Source organism: Antechinus flavipes, chromosome 4 (assembly GCF_016432865.1).
Source record: "Antechinus flavipes isolate AdamAnt ecotype Samford, QLD, Australia chromosome 4, AdamAnt_v2, whole genome shotgun sequence".
In the NCBI taxonomy this organism is placed as follows: domain Eukaryota; kingdom Metazoa; phylum Chordata; class Mammalia; order Dasyuromorphia; family Dasyuridae; genus Antechinus; species Antechinus flavipes.
In genome coordinates, this window is record NC_067401.1 from 221613375 (window position 1) to 221634865 (window position 21491).

A 21491-nucleotide genomic window follows, 5' to 3' on the forward strand; every position below is an offset into this window, starting at 1 on the left:
GGAGTCAACTATTCTGGAAAACAATTTGGAACTAGGCTCAAAAAGTTATCAAACCCTTTGATCCAGCAGTGTTGCTACTGGGCTTATATCCCAAAGAGATATTAAAAAAGGGATAGGGACTTGTATGTGCCAAAATGTTTGTGGCAGCCCTTCTTGTAGTGGCTAGAAACTGGAAATTGAATGTATGTCCATCAATTGGAGAATGATTGGGTAAATTGTGGTATATGATGTTATGGAATATTATTGTTCTATAAGAAATGACCAGTAGGATGTATACAGAGAGGCTTGGAGAGACTTACATGAACTGACATGACTAAATGAAATGAGCAGAACAAGGAGATCATTATACACTTCAACAACAATACACTTCAACAATGAGAAGATCAATTTAGTTCCAATTGAGCAATGATGGACAGAATCAGCTACACCTAGAGAAAGAACACTGGGAAATGAATGTGGCCTACTTGTATTTTTTGTTTTTCTTCCCAGGTCATTTTTACCTTCTGGATGTGATTTTTCTTGTGCAACAAGAGAACTGTACGGATCTCTACACATATATTCTATTTAAGATATACTTTATCATGTTTAACATGTGTGAGACTGCCTGCCATCTAGGGGAGACGATGAGGGGAGGGGAGGGAAAAGTTGGAACAGAAGTGAGTGCAAGGGAGAATATGAAAAATTACCTATGCATATGTTCTGTCAATTAAAAGGTATAATAAAAAAATTAAAGAGAGTGTAGACATCATCTTTCAGGAAATCATCAAGGATAACTGCCCTGATGTTCTAGAACCAGAAGGCAAAATAGCCATTGAAAGAATTCACTGATTACCTCTGTAAAGAGACCCCAAAGTGAAAACTCCGAAGCAAGGAAAATCATAGCTAAATTTCAGAATTATCAGCCCAAGGAAAATGTACTGCAAGAAGTCAGAAAAAACAATTCAATTATCAAGGAGATACCATCAGGATTATGCAGGACTTAGCAATTTCCAACTTAAAGGATCAAAAAGCCTGGATCTGATATTCCAAAAGGCAAAGAAACTTGGATTGCAGGCAAGAATCAACTATCCAACAACACTGAACATTATCTTTCAAGGACTGAGGTGGACATTCTATGATACAGGTGAATTTCATTTATTTCTGACGAAGAGATCAGAGCTGAACAAAATATTGGATCTCCAAATACAGAACTCAAGAGAAGCATAAAAAGGTAAAAAGTAAAGCATTCTTGAGAACGATATCTTTGTTATGGGTATAATTAGACACTGCAGATATAATTTGATTTTATTGGGATAATAAAAAATGAAACTAGAGGTGGAAAGGGGACTGTACTGGAAAAAGATGAAAATGGAGGTAAAATCAGGTAAATTATATTTCATGAAGAGGCAAAGAAGACCTATTATGTTTGAGGGAAAGAAAGGAGGGGAATGAACATTGTATGAATATTACTCTCATCAGATTTGGCTCAAAGAGAGAATATAAGACATTTTTGGCTTCATAGAGAAACTTGTGTCACCCTATAGGGAAGGGAAAGGGAAAAGGGGAAATGAAAGGGAGAGGCTACTAGAAGGGAAAACAGAAGTAGTAGGGAAAGGATATAAGAAAGAGGGGAGGAGCTGTAAAGGGGGAAGCCTATTTGAGGGAGGTAGCGGTCAGAAGCAAAATGCTGGGGAGGGGGGAAAGGAGAAAATAAAGAGAAAAACATAATTTGGGTTAAATAAGATGATGAAAAATACAGAATTAGCCATTTTAAGTGTGAATGTGAATAAGATGAACTCTCCCTTAAAATGGAAGCAAATAGCATACTGGATTAGAAGCCAGAATTCTACAATAGGTTGTTTACATGAAACACATTTAAATCAGAGTGACTCAAAAAGAGTAAAGGTAAAAGGCTGGAGAAGAATCTAATATGCTTCAAGCGAAGAAAAGAAAAAGCAGGAATAGTGATCCTGATCTCAGATCAAGCAAAAACAAAAATAGATCTTATTAAAAGAGATAAAGAAGGAAACTACATCTTGCTAAAAGGGTATCATAGATAGCGAAGTAATATCAGTACTAAAATAAATTCGCCAAGTGGCATAGCATCCAAATTCCTATAGGAAAAGTTAAGAGATCTGTAAGAAGAAATAAATAGTAAAACTATGCTAGTGGAGGAAATCAAACTTGCTCTCTCAGAACTAGATAAATTGAACCATAAAATAAATAAGAAAGAAATTAAGGAGGTAAATAGATTCCTAGAAAAATTAGGGATGCCAGATCTTTGGAGAAAATTGAATGGAAAAAGAAAGGAACTTTTTTTCTTAGTGATTCATGGAACCTATACAAAAATTGACCATATATTAGGACACACAAACCTCAAAATCAAATGCAGAAAGACAGAAATAGTAAATGCATCTTTTTCAAATTATAAAGCAATAAGAATCATATGTAATGAAGAGACAAGGAAAAACAGACCAAAAATTAATTGGAAACTAATCTGATTCTCCAGAATGAGTGGATGGAACAACAAATCATATCCACAATTGATAATTTCTTCCAAGAGAATGACAATAATAGGACAACATACCAAAATTTATGGATGCAGCCAAAGCAGCTCTTATGGGAAATTTTATATCTCTTGATGCTTACTTGCATAGAGAAAGATAAAATCAATGAATTGGGCATGCAACTTAAAAAGCTAGAAAATAAACAAATAACTCTCCCCTCCCCAAGTAAATATCAAATTTGAAATTCTGGAAATAAAAGGGGAGATTAACAAAATTGAAAGTAAAAAAAAATCTATTGAACTAATAAACAAAAGTAAGAATTGGTTTTATGAAAAAAATAAACAAAATAAACTTTACTTAATTTGATCAGAAAATAAGAAAGAAAAAAATTAAATTGTTAGTATCAAAAATGAAAAGGAACTATTTTGGTGAACTGTTTACCAATAAATATGATAATCTAAGTAAAATGGATGAATATTTACAAAAAATATATAGATTGCCAGGATTAAGAGAGGAGGAAAGAAATTACTTAAATAGTCCCATTTTAGAAAAAGAGATTCAACAAGCTATTCATCAACTGAGAAAAAAATTTCCAGGGCTAGATGGACTTGCATGTGAATTCTACTAAACATTTAAAGAACAATTAATTCCAATATTAGGCAAACACTGTGGGAAAATAGGGAAAGAATTATTTTTGTGACACAGACATAGTGCTGATATCTAAACTAGGTAGGGCCAAAAAAGAGAAAGAAAACTATTCACCAATTTCCCTAATGAATATTGATGAAAATGTCTTAAAGAAAATATTAGCAAAGAGATTACAGAAATTTAGCCCCGGGATAATACATCATGACCAAACATGATTTGTACCAGAAATGCAGGACTGGTTCAATATTAGGACAATCATTATCATAATTAAAAATATCAATAACCAAACTAACAAAAATCATATGATTACCTCAATAGATGCAGAAAAAAGCATTTGATTAAAATCCAATACCCATTCCTATTAAAAACACTAAAGATTATAGGAATAAGTGGACTTTTCCTTAAAATGATCAGAAGCCATCATCAAATATCATACATAATGGGGACAAACTAGAAGCATTCCCAATCAGATCAGAGGTGAGAGAAGGTTGCCCTCTATCACCATTGCTATCCAATATTGTATTAGAAATGTTATGTTTGTCAATAAGAAAAGAAAAAGAGATTAAGGGAATTTGAATAGGTAAGGAGAAAATTAAATTATCACTCTTTTCAGATGATATGATCATGTACCTAGAGTATCAACTAAAAAAGTACTAGAAACAATTCACAACTTTAGCAAAGTTGCAGGATACAAAATAAATGCACATAAATCATCAGAATTTTTATATATTACCAACAAAGATGAGCAGCAAGAGATAAAAGGAAAAATTCTATTAAAAATAAATGAAGATAATACAAAATATTTGGCTGCCAAGGCAAAGAAAGGGATGATATGAACACAACTATAAAACACTTTCCACATAAATAAAGTCAGATCTAATCTCTTGGGAAAATATCAATTGCTCCTGGGTAGGCTGAGTTAATATAATAAAAATAGCAATACCACATAAATTAATCTACTTATTTAGTACCATACCAACCAAACTCAAGTAATTTCTTGAATTACTTTACAGAGCTAAAAAAAATATGTAGCAAAATTCATCTGGAAGTAAAAAAGTTGAATTCTGAATTAATGAATTTAATTAATTCATTGAAATGAAATTAATGAATTAATGAAACAAAATGCAAGTGAAGGTGGCCTAGCTGTACCAGACATAAAACTATATCATAAAGCAGTGATCATCAAAACTATTTTGTGTTAGCTAAGAAATAGAGTAGTCAATCAGTAGAATAGGTTAGGTTCACGGGACAAAATAGTCAATAACTATAGTAATTTAGTGTTTGACAAGACCCTAGCTTTTGGGATAAAAACTCACTATTTGGCAAAAATTGCTGGGAAAACTGGAAAATAACATGGCAGAAATTAGGCATTGATCTACACCTAACACCCTATGCCAAAATAAAATTGAAATGGGTCCATGATTTAGACATATTATAAGCAAATTAAAAGAACAAAGGATAGTTTACCTCTCAGATGTGTGGAGAAGGAAGGAATTTGTGGTCAAAGAAAAACTTCAGTATGTTATTGAAAACAAAATGGATAATTTTGATTATATTAAGTAAAAACAAAATTTGTACAAACAAAACCAATGCAGTCAAAATTAAAAGAGAACCTATAACATTCTGGTTAGCCTTCTGGAGGTCTTGAGTCTAACCTTGTTTTCAGCAGAGAATCATCACAAGAATAGCCAGAGATAAAGTCCAAAAAGTCTTTATTGTCTCTTTCACAGTCTGTCTCCTTGCCTGGGCTTGATTGGCTTTCTGAAAGCCTTCAGGTATGGGTCTTGGTTTTAGCGGAGGAAGCAGGAGAGCACCACAACTATCTTGAAGTCTCCCACTGGCTGAGTTTGTTCTCAGTTTATATGCTCTATTACACTTACATTATTACAATATACTGAGTATAAACCAATCATTATATCACTAAGAATTAAATTAATTTTTGTTGTAAGGTTAAGATTGTAAGATTAAATCAATCATACTGAACTAGATAACTCACAGGCTAAACTAGATAACCATTGTCTTATCAATTTCACTGAGTTAATACCTTGTTTAAATCAATCATACTGAGCCTTAAGTATATTTTTCCAAAGTTTCTGCCCTTTACAGGAAGCAATAAGCTGGGGGGAAATTTTTGCATTCAAGGGTTCTCAGAAAATTCTAAATTTCTAAAATATATAGATAATTGACTCAAATTTATAAGAATTCAAGCCATTCTCCAATTGATAAATGGTCAACGAATATGAACAGGAAATTTTCAGATGAAGAAATTAAAATCAATTCCAGTCATATGAAAAGGAACTATAAATCAATATTAATAGAGAAATGCAAATTAAGACAATTGTGAGGTACCAATACATATCTATCAGATTGACTAAGATTAAAGGGAAAGAAAATGATGAATGTTAGAGGATGTGGGAAAACTGGAACACTAATACATTGTTGGTGGAGTTGTAACCTGATTCAACTATTCTGGAGAATAATTTGGAACTATGCCCAAAGGGCTATCAAACTGTGCATACCCTTCGATCCAGCAATGTTTCTACTGGGCTTATATCCCAAAGAGATCTTAAAGGAAGAGAAGGGACCCACATGTGCAAAAATATTTGTGGCAGCTCTTTTTGTAGTGGCAAGAAAGTGGAAACTGAGTGGATGGCTGAACAAGTTATGGCATATGAATGTTATGAAATATTGTTGTTCTCTAAGAAATGACCAGCAGAGAGGCCTAGAGAGATTTACATGAACTGATTCTAAGTGAAATGAGGAGAACCAGGAGATCATTATATATGGCAACAATAAGATTATACAATGATCAATTCTTCTGGGTATGGCTCTCTTCAGCAAGGAGATGATTCAGAGAAGTTCCAATGGTCTTATGATGAAGAAAGCCTTTTGCACCCAGAGAGAGAACAGTGGAAATTGAATGTGGATGACAATATAGTATTTTCACTCTTTTTGTTATTTGCTTGCATTTTGTTATCTTTCTCATTTTTTTCCTTTTTGATCTTATCTTTCTTATTTAGCATGATATTTATGGAAATATGTATAGAGGAAATGTATATGTTTAACATATATTGGATCACTTACCGACTAGGGAAGGGAACAAGGGGAAGAGCAGGAAAAAATTAGAACACAGGGTTTTGTAGGGGTGAATGTCAAAATTTTCCATTTGTAATATTTTGAAAATAAAAAGCTATATTTAAAAAAAAGATTATGAATATGTCATTTATGGAAGCAAGAGTGAATAGTTTTCTCACATTCAGAATATTAGCACAGTTCATAGTAATACTGAAGTGCCCTGACTCATTTTTTTTTTTGGCCAGATAGGTGATTTCATGTAGCCATTTATGTAGCAATCTCATCCAATGAATGAAATAGAATTTATTAAGCACCTGCTACATTTCAAACTTATACTGAATATTGATGATACAAATAGAAAAGAAAGTCTCTCTTCTTAAGAAATTCAGAACAACCTCCAACTATTATTCCATGCTGTCTCTGATTCCTTATTATAATTACATAATATTTTGTGACTCCCTGGAATTTGAGCAACTCAAGACAACCAGGAACTAATCTTGTGTTTATGAGCCCTTGGGAGATTAGACAAAGATAAAGGAGTTGGCAAAGGAAGATGATAAATTTATATTTTAGGCATGTTGAATTTGAGTTGACAGAGGGGAAAATATGTTGAATATATATTAGGTCTTTAGAGAAATATAATTGGAGATATAGAGATCTAAGAGTTATAAATATAAAAATGAGATATCAATATGTCAGTAATTTTTGAAAGCCATGAAAGTGTTTAATTCTCCTAGACATATGTATTAACTCAGAGAAATAGAAAACTCACAATTTATCCTTATAAGGTGCCTACTGTGAAGAGAAAACAAGAGAAGAGGAACTAGAGAAAGATAATTAAGAATAGTATAATTGTACAATAGTACAAAGTCTTGAAAGAAAAGGGGAAACAGTTGATTGTTTTTGTTTTTTTTTTTAAATGAAGTACAGGCATGACATTGAACTTAAGATCTTTTGAAAATGTGAAATATAGTTCTTAAATATTAATATGTTGTTAAATCTGTCATTTCTAGGATAGTCTGTAGAATTTCATCATAAATTAGGCTTGGTCTCTTTTTTACATTTTTCTCCATTTCTGCTTCTTTTTGTACCTCTTTTCCTCTCTTCCTCTACAATTCCTTCTCAAAACCACAGAGCATTATTTGATAGATATGAGTACCATTGGTACTCCATTAAGTACTTAACAAAAAGATAAGAGAAAAATGATCTAAAAGTGCTTCAGACCTATATCCTAAAAAGATAATAAAGGAGGGAAAGAGACCCATGATGTGCAAAACTGTTTCTGGCAGCCCTTTTTATGGTGGCAAGAAACTAGAAACTGGGTGGATGCCCATGAGTTGGAGATTAGCTTAATAAGTTTTGGTATATGAATGTTATAGAATATTATTGTTCTATAAGAAATGAGCATGACCCAGCACTGTTACTACTGGGTGTATATCCCAAAGAGATATTAAAGAAGGGAAAGGACCTGTATGTGCAAGAATGTTTGTGGCAGCCCTCTTTGTAGTGACCAGAAACTGGAAACTGAGTAGATGCCCATCAATTGGAGAATGGCTAAATAAATTGTGGTATATGAATATTATGGAATATTATTGTTCGGTAAGAAATGACCAATCGGATGATTTCAGAAAAGCCTGGAGAGACTTACACAAACTGATGCTGAGTGAAATGAGCAGGACCAGAAGATCATTATATACTTCAACAACAATACTATATGATGATCAATTCTGATGGACCTGGCCATCTTCAGCAATGAGATGAACCAACTCAGTTCTAATGGAGCAGTAATGAACTGAACCAGCTACACCCAGCGAAAGAACTCTGGGAGATGACTAAGAACCATGACATCGAATTGCCAATCCGTATATTTTTGCCCACCTACATTTTTGATTTCCTTCAGCAGATAATTGTGAAATTATATATAGAATATTTGCACATTTAACATATATTGATTGGATTACTTGCCATCTAAGAAGGGAGTGGGGGAAGGGAGGGAAAAATTGGAATCTAAAGTTTTGCAAGGGTGAATGTTGACATTAGGGGAGTGGAGACAAGATGGCAGAGAAGATACACTGACATTCTCAGTTCCTCTCACTACTAATTACCAAATTCAGCCTCAAAAATAGTGCTTGACTAGTAAAATCCACAAATATTGAAAGTACAACAATTTACCAGCAGAAGATGACCTGGAAGATCATCAGAAAAGGTTTATCCTGTTATAAGGGTGGGTAGGAGGCCAGTGCATGGAGGGAGATAGAACCAGAGACTAGCATACTCAGCGGATGGGGGCAAGGGTGGTCTCCATGGTTGGAAAATTTACAGGGAGGACCTACCACAGGTTGGCTGCTCTGCTTTGGTTGCAAAGCAGTAGATCAGCAGAAAAGTTAAGGCCAAAGGTAGAGTGTACTCCAAAAAACACCAGAATCTAACAGGCTAAAACCCACACAGCACCAGAAGTGCTATTAGTATAATTGACTATATCAATAACCAAATTAACAAAAACCATATGATCATATCAATAGTTGTAGAAAAACATTTGATAATATCCAACATCCATTCCTATTAAAAACACTTGAGAGTATAGGAATAAATGGACTGTTCCTTAAAATAATCAGTAGCATCTATTTAAAACCATCAGTAAGCCTCATATGTAATGGTGATATACTGGAACCATTCCCAATAAGATCAGGAATGGAAGAAGGTTGCCCATTATAACCATTACTATTCAATATTGTATTAGAAATGCTAGCTTTGACAATAAGAGTTGAGGAAGTGATTAAAGGAATTATAGTAGGTAATGAGGAAACCAAATTATCTCTCTTTGCAGATGATATAATGGTGTACTTACAGAACCCCAGATATTCTCCTAAAAAGCTTTTAGAAATAATCCACACCTTGAGCAAAGTTGCAGGATACAAAATAAACCAACATAAATCATCAGCATTCTTATATATCATTAACAAAATACAACAGTTAGAGTTACAAAGAGAAATTCCATTTAAAGTCATTACCAATAGTATAAAATATTTGGGAATCTATCTGCAAAGAGAAAATCAGGAACTATGTGAGCAAAACTACAAAACACATTTTACACAAATAAAGTCAGATCTAACCAAATGGAAAAATATTAAGTGCTCTTGGATAGGTCAAGCAAATAAAATAAACATGACAATACTACCTAATCTATTTATTTATTGCTATACCAATCAGACTCCCCCAAAAAACTATTTTACAGACATAGAAAAAATAACAATAAAATTCATCTGGAAGAACAAAAGGGAACTAATGAAAAAAAAATCAAATGAAGATGGCCTAGCTGTACCAGATCTAAAATTATGTTATAAAGCAGTAGTTACCAAAACTATTTGGTATTGGTTAGGAGATAGATTAGTTGATCAGTGGAATAGATTAGGTTCAACGGACAAAATAGTCAATACCTTTAATAATCTAGTATTTCACAAACCCAAAGACTCCAGCTTTTGGGATAAAAATTCACTGTTTGACAAAAACTTCTAGGAAAACTGGAAATCAGTATGGCAGGAACTAGGCATTGACCCACACTTAACACTGTACACCAAGATAAGGTCAAAATGGGTTCATAATCAGGCATAAAGAATGAGATTATAAATAAATTAGAGGAACATAGGATAATTTACCTCTCAGATTTGTGGAGGAGGAAGGAATTTGTGACCAAAGAAGAACTAGAGATCAATAGTGATCACAAAATAGAAAATTTTGATTATATCAAATTGAAAAGTTTTTGTACAAACAAAAGTAATGCAGACAAGATTAGAAGGGAAGCAATAAACTGGGAAAACATTTTTACAGTCATAAGTTCTGATAAAGCCCTCATTTCCAAAATATATAGAGAGAATTGACTCTAATTTATAAAAAATCAAACCATTCTCCAATTGATAGTCAAAGGATATGAACAGATACTTCTCAGATAGAGAAATTGAAACTATTTCTAGCCATATGAAAATGCTCCAAGCCATTATTAATCAGAGCAATGCAAATTAAGACAACTCTGAGATACCATGACATACCTGTCAGATTGGCTAGAACAGGAAAATTTAATGCCCAGTGTTGGAGGGGATGTGGGAAAACTGGGACACTGTTACATTGTTGGTGGAATTGTGAATATATCCTGTCATTCTGGACAGGAATTTGGAATTATGCTCAAAAAGTTATACCCTTTGATCCAGCTGTGTTACTACTGGGATTATATCCCAAAGAGATCTTAAAGAAGGGAAGGGGACCTGTATGTGCAAAAATGTTTGTGGCAGCCCTTCTTGTAGTGACTAGAAACTGGAAATTGAATGGATGCCCATCAACTGGAGAATGGCTGAATAAATTGTGGTATAGAATGCTATGGAATATTATTGTTCTATAAGATAGACTAGCAGGAAGATTTTAGAAAGGCCTGGAGAGACTTACATGTATTGATGCTGAGTGAAATGAGCAGGACCAGGAGATCATCATATACTTAAACAACAATACTATATGATGATCAATTCTGATGGATGTGGCCATCTCCAGCAATGAGATGAACCAAATCAGTTCCATTTGTTCAATAATGAAACCAGAGGTTAGAGATCTCAGCATCCAGTGGCCCCAAATTGGGGAGAAAGCGACTTACACTGCTCTCATCCATCTCCATCCCAATGACCATGTGTTCTGCTTTCAGTTCCAAGTGCCATTAACTATGGAACAACACTCATGGCCGGTGATCCTAGCTACTATAACCACCAACTACCACTTATGTGGAGAAAAGTTTAAAACTCCAGCAATAGCAGCATCACCCACATCCCTGCACCCAGGGAAAGAACTCTGGGAAATTAGTGTGAACCACTATATAGAATTCCAACCCCTCTATTTTTGTCCACCTGCATTTTTGATTTCCTTCACAGGTTAATTGTACATTATTTCAAAGTCTGATTCTTCTTGTGCAGCAAAGTAACTGTATGGACATGTATACATATATTGTATTTAACATGTATTGTTCTACCTGCCATCTAGGGGAAGGTGTGGAGGGAAGGAGGGGAAAAATTGGAACAAAAGGTTTTGTAATTTTCAATGCTGAAAAATTACCCATGCATATATCTTGTAAATAAAAAGCTATAATTAAAAATATCTTTTAAAAGGGTGAATGCTGAAAATTATGCATATGTTTTGAAAATAAATCCTTTGATAAAAAAATAAAAAGAGTGAGAAGGATGAAGACAGAGAGAGATTTAGGATTGGAGAGAGAGGGAGGAAAGGTGGAAAGGAGGGAGAATGGGAGGAGAGAAGTAGGGAGGAATAGAGACAGGATAGGGAAGGGGGTAAAAAGGGAAAGAAGAATGGGGGATCCTAATCCTCAGTCAATTATGATATGTTTCTTTAATAGTTATTATGGAATAATGCAGACATAAATTTCATTAATATTACCACCACTCATTCAATTTTTTTTTTTATTGTTGATTTAAAAAGATATGGGCAATATCTCCTAAAAGGCCATGTGCACATTAAATAAAGTGTATTTTGTTTTTTATAAAATATTACAATACAAAATAGAAAATATTAAATAAGCATTTATTGTGTACAGTATGCTGTTGAAGTACAGGAGAAAATTTTAAAGTCAATATTAGATATTAATACAGCCAAGCATAGTAATGATACAAAGAAAATAATGACAAAATAATAATGATGTTAATAATTACAAGATAACTGTATTGCAAGTTTTAAACTCAAGTGTTATTGAATGGCTAAAGGGAAATAACTGGAGACATGACATTTGATATGGTGTCTATATGATTGTTTGAAAATCAATTATGTGAACTTAATATAGTAGATATGCTATGCAAGGGAAAACACAAATCATAGGAGCTTATTCCATTTTAGTTGGAGCAAAGCAATGTAAAGTAAAAATGAAAAACAGGATGGAAACTAAAATACAAATTGCATGAAGTCTTTCCTAATCTAAACAGCCCAGGGAAAAATTTTGCCTCAGAATTTGCCAATAGCGATTCCAAACTATTTACCACATCTGTCATGCATCTTCATGATTGCCAACACTAGATATAGATAAACTGCCACAAATAATGTAAATTAGTCAAGCTGAAGTATAAGGTGTCCTAAGAGAGAGATGTGATAGGTTATTACCAGACTAAATCAAACCACCATGATAAAATATACAACAAACTCCTTTGAAACCAGAGGTTAGAGATCTCAGCATCCAGTGCCCCCAAATTGGGGAGAAAGCGACTTACACTGTTCTCATCCATCTCCATCCCAATAACCATGTGTTCTGCTTCCAGTCCCAAGTGCCATTAACTATGGAACAACTATGGCCTGTGATCCTAGCTATTACAACCACCAATTACCACTTATGTGGAGATAAGTTTAAAACTCCAGCAATAGCAGCATCACCCACATCTAAGATACTGTGTCCATCTTGTCTGTAATCATTCAGAAAAAGACCTGAAAGCTGCTGTTGCAGATGATACAACTCTCACATACTCAGCAGGAATAGCAACTGAAGACATTTTGAATAATATGCTTTTATGACTAGGAAGCATACTAAAGATCATCTTTAAAATGCTTTGCTGTTATAAGAAGTATGTAACATTTAAGTTTGAGGTTTTGTTGAAACATCTTATATATATTTTATCCTCCATTTGAATGTAAGCTTTTTAAAATCAAAGATTGTCCTGGTTTTCACTTTGTATCCCCAACATTTACAGTGTTTTACACATAGTAAGCACTTAATGTTTTTTATTCTTTTATCCATCTCCCCAGTGGTTAATTCCCTTGTATTTATTCTCTCCATACTGCCTATGTAATGATAAATATACATATTACTATCTCTTGATTAGAAGAAAATTCTTTGAGTACAACAATGTTTTGCTTCATTCTTTTAATCCCCAGTACCTGGTATTTACACATAATAATTGATTAATGACAATTAAGTGAATTAATGGATCAGGAGTATTGAATGTTTTCATGTCAGATATCCTCAATCTTCTCAGGGAATTTGGACTTATGTGGATTGTCATGAGGTTTAGTTAAAAAAAAAAAAAAGACTGAAGAATGGTTTGGGAAAGGCTCTGTAAGGCAGAAATAAGACATCCAGAAGACAAGAGTTGAAAGATTTTCAAAAATCCTACAAGATTATTTGAGGAATTTGCCAGGGATTTTTATTGAGTGAAACTACCTTCTCCTTTGATACAGAACAATAATATATAATTAACTAGATGATATTGGCGACCTTAAAATCTGGATTTTTAAGTCAGGAATGTTTGGAAAGTTAGTTGTCAAAGAATTCTAAGGAAGTAGCTATGAAACATTAGTGTGGTATACTTTTGGAGGCATAGATGGGGCTGGAATTAGATGATGGGTAGAATATATGAAAGATAGGAATGGGTTGAAATAACAGCAAAGAAGTTTTCTTTTTCATTTCTTTTTTTTTGAGAATTTTTTGAGATATGGAGACAGGAGGTCATAATTACAATGTAATTTCATAATTCTGGATCATAGAGATGATGCATGTTTGCAGGGTAATGAGGATAAAATATGCAAGCATGTGATTGAAATAGGTAGAGAAGGTTAGGGAATTGGGGCTATCAGAGGACATTTTTATTTTCTGGAATAGATCCAAGATTCTATAGGCATAGGGAACTTTCCATGAAGAAACTTCTTCTACCAAGGCAGAGAAATTCTTGCAAAGTTACTTAGAATCTTGCCCAGGGTCAAAGAATGATAATATATGTGAGACGAAAGTGAACCTAGGTCTTCCTGAATCCAAAGCCTACTCTCTCTGCACTCTGTCAGACCTCTTACCAAAGGAATAACCCATAAGGATACTGAAGGATAATGGAGTAGTGGGGAGGGATTGAGAGAACTGTGAGCCAAGTGCTGAAGTCATGAAGAATTTGCAAGGAACAGATGAGCTAATTTATGTAAAATACTCTATAACCTAAAATGCAGTAGAGATGTAAGTTATTATCCTGAATTCCAGGACCCAAATAAAATTTCTGAAAGCATTCAGCAACAAATAAACTAGAATTTTGAAACTGGACATATTGAACTAGAAAATCTAATTGAATAGCATCTTACCAGAGATCATACAAATGTTGAAGTCCATAAGTTAGACCTGGACTTACTATGTTTTCATGTGTTTTTGTGACTACCAAGGAGTAAATGTCATGAAATATAAAAAGAAATATGCATTTGATGGCAAAATATTGAAATTTTTGCCACTTCAGCATTGATCTTATAGTGTTCCCCAATTTCAAATTTAAAACTGTATTTTGTTTTGTTTTTTTAAAGATAAGCTTTTGGGGTTAAATAATCTGTTCCCTTGTTCCAACAAAATTGGTACAAGCCATTAACTTTCTAATGGAGCTTTACTTCTACTTAACTCCTGTTCCCTGCCAGTATTAGTAAGTCAAATGTGCTGGCCCAATTACAATGAAAAATTCAACAAATTAGAATATACATTCATTAGACAGATTTCTGCCTTGGTCATTTATTTATAGTTTATGTTAATTTACTGCCTATGAAATTTTCCGCTCTGAGACGCCGAATGTCTATAAACCTCTGACTCTAAATCTAATTCTCTTGTTTCTCAAATAGTATCCAAGAATATTTGGATTTATTATAGGATATAGAAAGATGTAGTACTAAGAAATCCAAAGAATTTAAAATTCCAAAGAATCTATTAATACAATTTCTAATCATCATCATCAGTCTAAATTAATACATCCACTGGGATGATAACATGAATTTGTTCTAGAGTTTTGTTGGAAGCCTCCAACAAAATATACTGCATAGCAGAATATTTATGATTATTTTAAAGGTAATTGCAGTTTTGTTTTATTAGTTAAAATATGATTAAATATCATGCTTAGAAGAGGCAGCATCATACAGTGGCTAAATTGCTAAACTGAAGACAAGAAAATCTAGCTTCAAGTTATATCTTTGATATACTCTGGATATATTAAGTCACTTAATTCTGAAATATCCTAAACAACTCTATAAGGCTATGTCACAAATGAGTTTCTGACCTATCTACCTTAGGAAAAGGATTTTAAACACTCAAGAAATCACAGATCAGAGAGAGGAATGGAAAGGAGAGGCTCTGTAAAAATATATACTTAGAAATTTCCAAAAAGCTAAGCAAAATTTATTTCTGACAACATTCCATAATGATTGTGTTCAATGTTAAACTAAGGATTTTTATTAAAGGAGTGCTGACTCTAATGTGAGAGGTAGCTATGTGATTTAGTAGATCCATTACAAAACGAATAGAATCAGGAAGACCTGAGTTCAAATGTGACTTTAGACACTTGCTAGCTATATAGCTCTAGGCAAGCCACTTAATTTTTGTGTACTTAATCAACTGGAGAAGGAAAGAGTAAACCATTCCAGTATACTTGCCAAGAAAACCTTGTTCTATGTTCAACAGAGTCACAAAGTATCAGATCTGATTAAACAAGAAACTCTAATGCTCAATTGAGCCTATGTGAAGCTAGACCCAAGGAGAAAAACAGATTAACTAACTAATGGCAGGGTTTTGATCAAGAAGCAATACTTTGTTAATTTGTTTTCATTTAACTTGGGTGGAAAAGAACACAACACAACACAACATGTACAATAAATATAAAGATGAGCTTAATTTAAGGTAATGTGTAATATAACTATTATGCTCATATTTATATTATATAATATTATGTTCATATATTATTTAGCTCATATTCTTCCTCAGTGATACAGATAAAATATTATGAAATTATATTTATTTAATTATTACATTATCCGGGTCATTTTCCTCTGAGTGCTCTACCTTGTTGATGTCCTGTTTAAAAGGTGGTGCTCAAAGATGGAAATTGTTTTACAGATAAGATACATTTGGAATTTTAGAAAGTGGTTAGCTTATCCATGATCATGTAATTAGTTGCTGGATCATAAATCTTTTCCCCTAAATCGTGCTATATCTCTCTGTCCAGCTACAACTATGTAACTATCTAAAATCATCCAAATGCCTCCAAAATACTATGATGAAGGTAAGCAATCTTTACAATTCCAGACAAACCTGTTGCTAGTTTAACTAAATCAAGTGAGTCAGTGAGGAGGAATGAAGAATAATTTAAGAATATACAAAATTAAATTTTATTCTTCTCCTTCTTCACCAATAACTGATATTAGTCTTCCACCCAGCCCCTAGTAGGAAGTAAATAGGAAATAAGATAAGGTTGGTATTTCATCCATATCTGCCCCTTTGTGATCCCATGGACTATCGGGTCTCAGCCAATAATTCCATTTATTTTAACAAATATTTGTCAAATATGTAGTAGGTACAAAGCATTGGGCTGGATACTCTGGCAACAGAGATTAAAATGCACTAATTCTTGCATTAAAGTGGTTTACCTTTTATCAGGAGGTGGGGATTGAGGTGGGATACAATACAGGTGTATATAAGAGACTTACAACTAGAATTCAAAGTAGACTAAGCACAAAGCCACAAAGAAAATGAAGTAGAGACATGGATAGTTGAGAATTTCTGTGGATGGTTCCCAGAGCCTCTTAAACTTTTTCTCTATTCTTCTTCATTAGAATGATCTCAACCCTTGTACAAACTATCATCACTTCTGACCTGTTTTATTGCAGCAATACCGAAATCAATCTCCCCACATCTCTTCTCTCACCCTTCCAATCCCCACAGCAAAGGATGTACAATTCCATGATGATTAACTTGCACATGTTATTCTCCTTCTCAAAAACCTTCAGTATTAAGATCCATGCGTTCCCTTAACTCTCTTTATTTTCCAAAACATCTCAGCAGCACCATGTATTCTTGTCCCCACTTTTTAGTCACAGAAAAAAATATTTTATTCTCATGAAGAATATACCAATATTAATAATTTTTATTTAAAGTTTTTATTCCTTTTAACCTTATCATGACTGCCCATGGCATCCTATCTTCTCATGTTCTAACATGCAGTTGTCTTTGACTCTTCCTTCTTCAGCACCAAGCAGTAAATAATATTACCAATTACATTCTGCACATATTTCACATTATTCCTTCTTTTAAATTTCCAATTTCTTTTTTTTTTAATTTTAGACGTTCACTACTATATACCTAGTCTATATTGAATAGACTCCTAATAAGTCTTCCTACCTATGTTCTTTGTTCTTCCAAAACACTCTCCATACTACTGATAGAAACAATACCTATACGTGGTCATATCATTGCTTTTGTCAACTTTGTTTTCAGTGGCTATCTTCTATCCCCCAAAATAAATTCTAAACTCTTTTAATGGGCATTCAAAATGTCCCCCAAAATAGTATCACACTGACAGATGTTCCCAAATCAATATATCCCATTTTACTCTTAATCTTTCTTCAGAGTTATAGATATATCATCAACTGCTTTTTGGACATTTTGAACCAAACATCCCCTATACATCTTTATATCAACATATTCAAAACTGAAATTGTTTCCATCTCGCAATTCCTCCTTCTTTCTGTTTTCCCCATTTCTTTAAATTCTTTCATTCTTCCATAAATCAGTTTTGAAATTTCTGCATCTTATCTTTGGTGTCTTATCATTTATTGTTTTCACACATCCTACATGACCACTCAAATGCTCCTCTCTTCCTCTGCAAAATCTCTTGCAGCCACAACCTTATATCCTTATGTCAACACCCTCTAGAACATCAGAATAGTCACTAATCTTCCTGTTTCAAATCTATCCCCCTTCCTATCTATCCTTCATGCAACTTTTCCAAATTGTGTTTTTGTTCAGTCATTTTAGTCATATATGACTCTTTGTATCTCTATTTGAGTTTTCTTGGCAAAAATACTACAGTCATTTGCAATTTCTTTCTCCAGATAATTTTAGAGATGAGCAAACTGAGGCCAAAAATGACTTGCCAATGTCACACAACTAGTAATGTCTGAGGCTAAATTTAAACTCATGAAAGTATTTTTTCCTGACTCCAGTTCCTCTCAATAAATTGTATCTCCAACCAACTTATTCCCCTAATCTATAAACTCCAGTGACTCTCAATTAGCTATAAAATAATAAAAAGACTTCTTGGATTGGAATTTAAGAGCCTTTCAATCGACTTTTCTAGTCTCATTACATATTGCTGTCCTCCATGCACACTATCATCTTGTCAAACTAGCCTTCTGATTTTCTTCAATTATGACATGCCATACCTTTTAATTCAATAGTTCCACCACTACTGGGTCTGTGTCCCAAAAAGATCAAAAAAAGAGGAGAAAAGACCCATATGTGCAAAAAATATTTGAAGCAACTCTTTTTGTGATAGCAAAATAATGGAAAATGAATAGATGTCCATCAATTGGGGAAATGGTATATGTTACAGCATATGAAAGTAATGGAATATTATCGTTACATAAAAATGATCAATATGATGGTGTTAGAAATGCCTGCAAAGATTTGCATGAATTAATGCTGAGTGGAACAAGCAGAACCAAGAAAACACTGTGCACAGCAATAGCAAGATTGTGTGATGGTCAACTATAATGGACTTGCTTCTTCTCAGTGATTCAGTGATCCAAAGCAATCCCAATAAACTTTGGATGAAAAATGGCATCCGGATTCAAAGAGAGAACCTTGGTGACTGAATATCAATCAACACATACTATATTCACTTATTTTTCTTTTTCTTCTGTTTTTTTCCCTCTTGTTTTTTTTTCCATTTTGTTTTGATTTTTCTCTCCCAACATGATTTATTAAAAAATATGTTTTTATTTAAAAGAATGTGCTGTATTTAAAACACACTGTCTCTAAAACAACAAATAGAATCCCCCAAATATGACATGCCATCTCCTGTCTCACTGAATGTTTACTGGCTGTCCCCCATTCCTAGAGTGTTTCCTCTTCTCTCTTCATTCTGTTAGAATGCTTAATTTCCTTTAAGATTCAGCTTGAGACAAGATGATTTCAGAGACACCTGGAGAGACTTACATGAATTGATGCGAAGTGAAATGAGTGAACCAGGAGATCATTATACACGGCAATAACAAGATTATACAATGATCAGTTGTGACAGATGTAGCTCTCTTCAACAATGAGATGATTTAGACAAGTTCCAATTTTTAAAATATATAATCTAAGACTTTTTATTTTTTATTTTTAAATTTTTAAAATAATAAATTATTTTTTAAAATTATTTATTTTTTATAACTTTTTATTGACAGAACATATGCCTGGGTAATTTTTTACAACATTATCCCTTATACTCACTTCTGGTCCAACTTTTCCCTCTCTCCCTCCACTCCCTCCCTTAGATGGAAAGCAGTCTTATACATGTTAAATATGTCACAGTATATACAATTTTTGTGTGCAGAACCAAATAACAAATATCTGACTCCAGATTTTCCTACCTCAAAACACTAATTCTGAATTCTTTACAGCTGAGTAGTACCTATTACAGCTGGGAATCTCCTGGCAGAGCATTTAACATAGAATTCTCAGGGTCACTCTCATGCACCATGAGACAATTATGTGAGACAAAGAAGACTGATAGTTTTCTTAATTACCAAATTATTTTATGTAAGGTAAATTAAGCCAAGTAAAAGTCACTGTAAATAAATTTAACTATTATACACAATTATGCACACAGAGCTTTGATACAATCACGATCTTAGCAATTTGGGCAATATCTCTAATCACAGAGAGTGTGATCCTTCCTTGCTTCTCAATTTATATAATTCGGATTTGTCCTTCCCTAAATCTTCAATGTAGGAATTACACAAAATACCAAAGTATTCCCTTTATTTTTTCTTTCTTTCAGGTGAATTAGTTAGATGAGCTATCGACTTTTTAAGATGTGGCAAACCCATCTCCTTTTCAAATCATAAATGTCTTTGATAATTCATTTTAAGTTAATTCTCATAGGAAAGAAATCCTTGAAAATATGTGATCACCTGATGATACTTTCTGTTTTGTCAATTACTCATAATTTTTGTTCTTCAGACATTTTGCTGAATCATGATTCATAGACATATCTAATCAAACTGAGGAAATAGCAGCTAAAAGGGATGGAATTTGTGTCATGGTATATCTTGAGTTCATTAATAATTCTATGATATTTTCCAAATGAAATATAATTCATCCTCCTTTTCTTTTACATTTTTGTCTATCTATAATGCCTATGGAAGTTACCTCTATTAGGTACTGTACTGTGGGTTGTCCATTTAATTTCTTGCCATAATTTAGCATTATTTATTATTCTTCCAGTCTTCCCCCCATGCACACAAACAGGACAACTTCTTTTAAGTGATTATAGTTCTAATGTAGGAGAACATGTAATACAGTAGGCCTTGTTACAAAAATCAAAATATTTTCTGCAGACAGGTTTATCTGGAGAATCTTGGATTTGGAGCTAATTGTTCTTCCATTTGACTCTTCCCAGAAAGTTGTCATAGCAAAGATATTTACATCTCTATCCCTGTTGTACAAGTTATTTGATATTGAAAGTAAAAGTATAAATTAATCATCTTAGTTATCAGTAAAATTATCAGTCATAGTAAATAAAATGCTGGATCTGGGGTCAGTAAGATGAGCTCAAATCCATTTTCAGATGTTTCCCAGCTGTGTGAGAAAAATCATTAACAAACAAACAAACAAAACTTTGCCTCATTTTCCTTACATGTAAAATGGGGATAAACTTTCTATGTGATCCTGGGTACATCATAAGCTTTCAGTGACAGCAATTTTCTAAGACTCTAAGCTCCTCACTTATATCTCCCTACAATGGTGAATTACAGAGATTAGGTCCAAATTCAATAGCCACAATCATGGTAACAGTATAGAAGTAAGGAGACCATCTAGCATTCAGAGATTTAGAATAGGCTCATTTGATATTTTTATGTCATTTTAGCTATTTGAAAAATCAATGCTAGGACCCAATAATATGTCGTATGGGTTAGAATAATAAAATGAGAGGTGATAAACAAATAGACCTAACCACTAACAAAAAATAATTACTCCATGACCTTGAGCAAACCCCCACTATGCCCCTTGCCTTAATTTTTATCACTTGTAAAATTGAAATAATAATACCTGCCACCTATTTAACTCACAGGAGCATTATGAGAATTAATGAGCTAATATTTATATGCTTTGAGCTCCTCAGATGAAAGGTACTATTAGTAATATACTATGTTATTATCACCTATTATAAACAACACACCTAATAGTACACTTACTTAGTGCTTTTAGATGTCATCTAATTAACCTTCACTTCACCCCTTAAGGTATGTGCA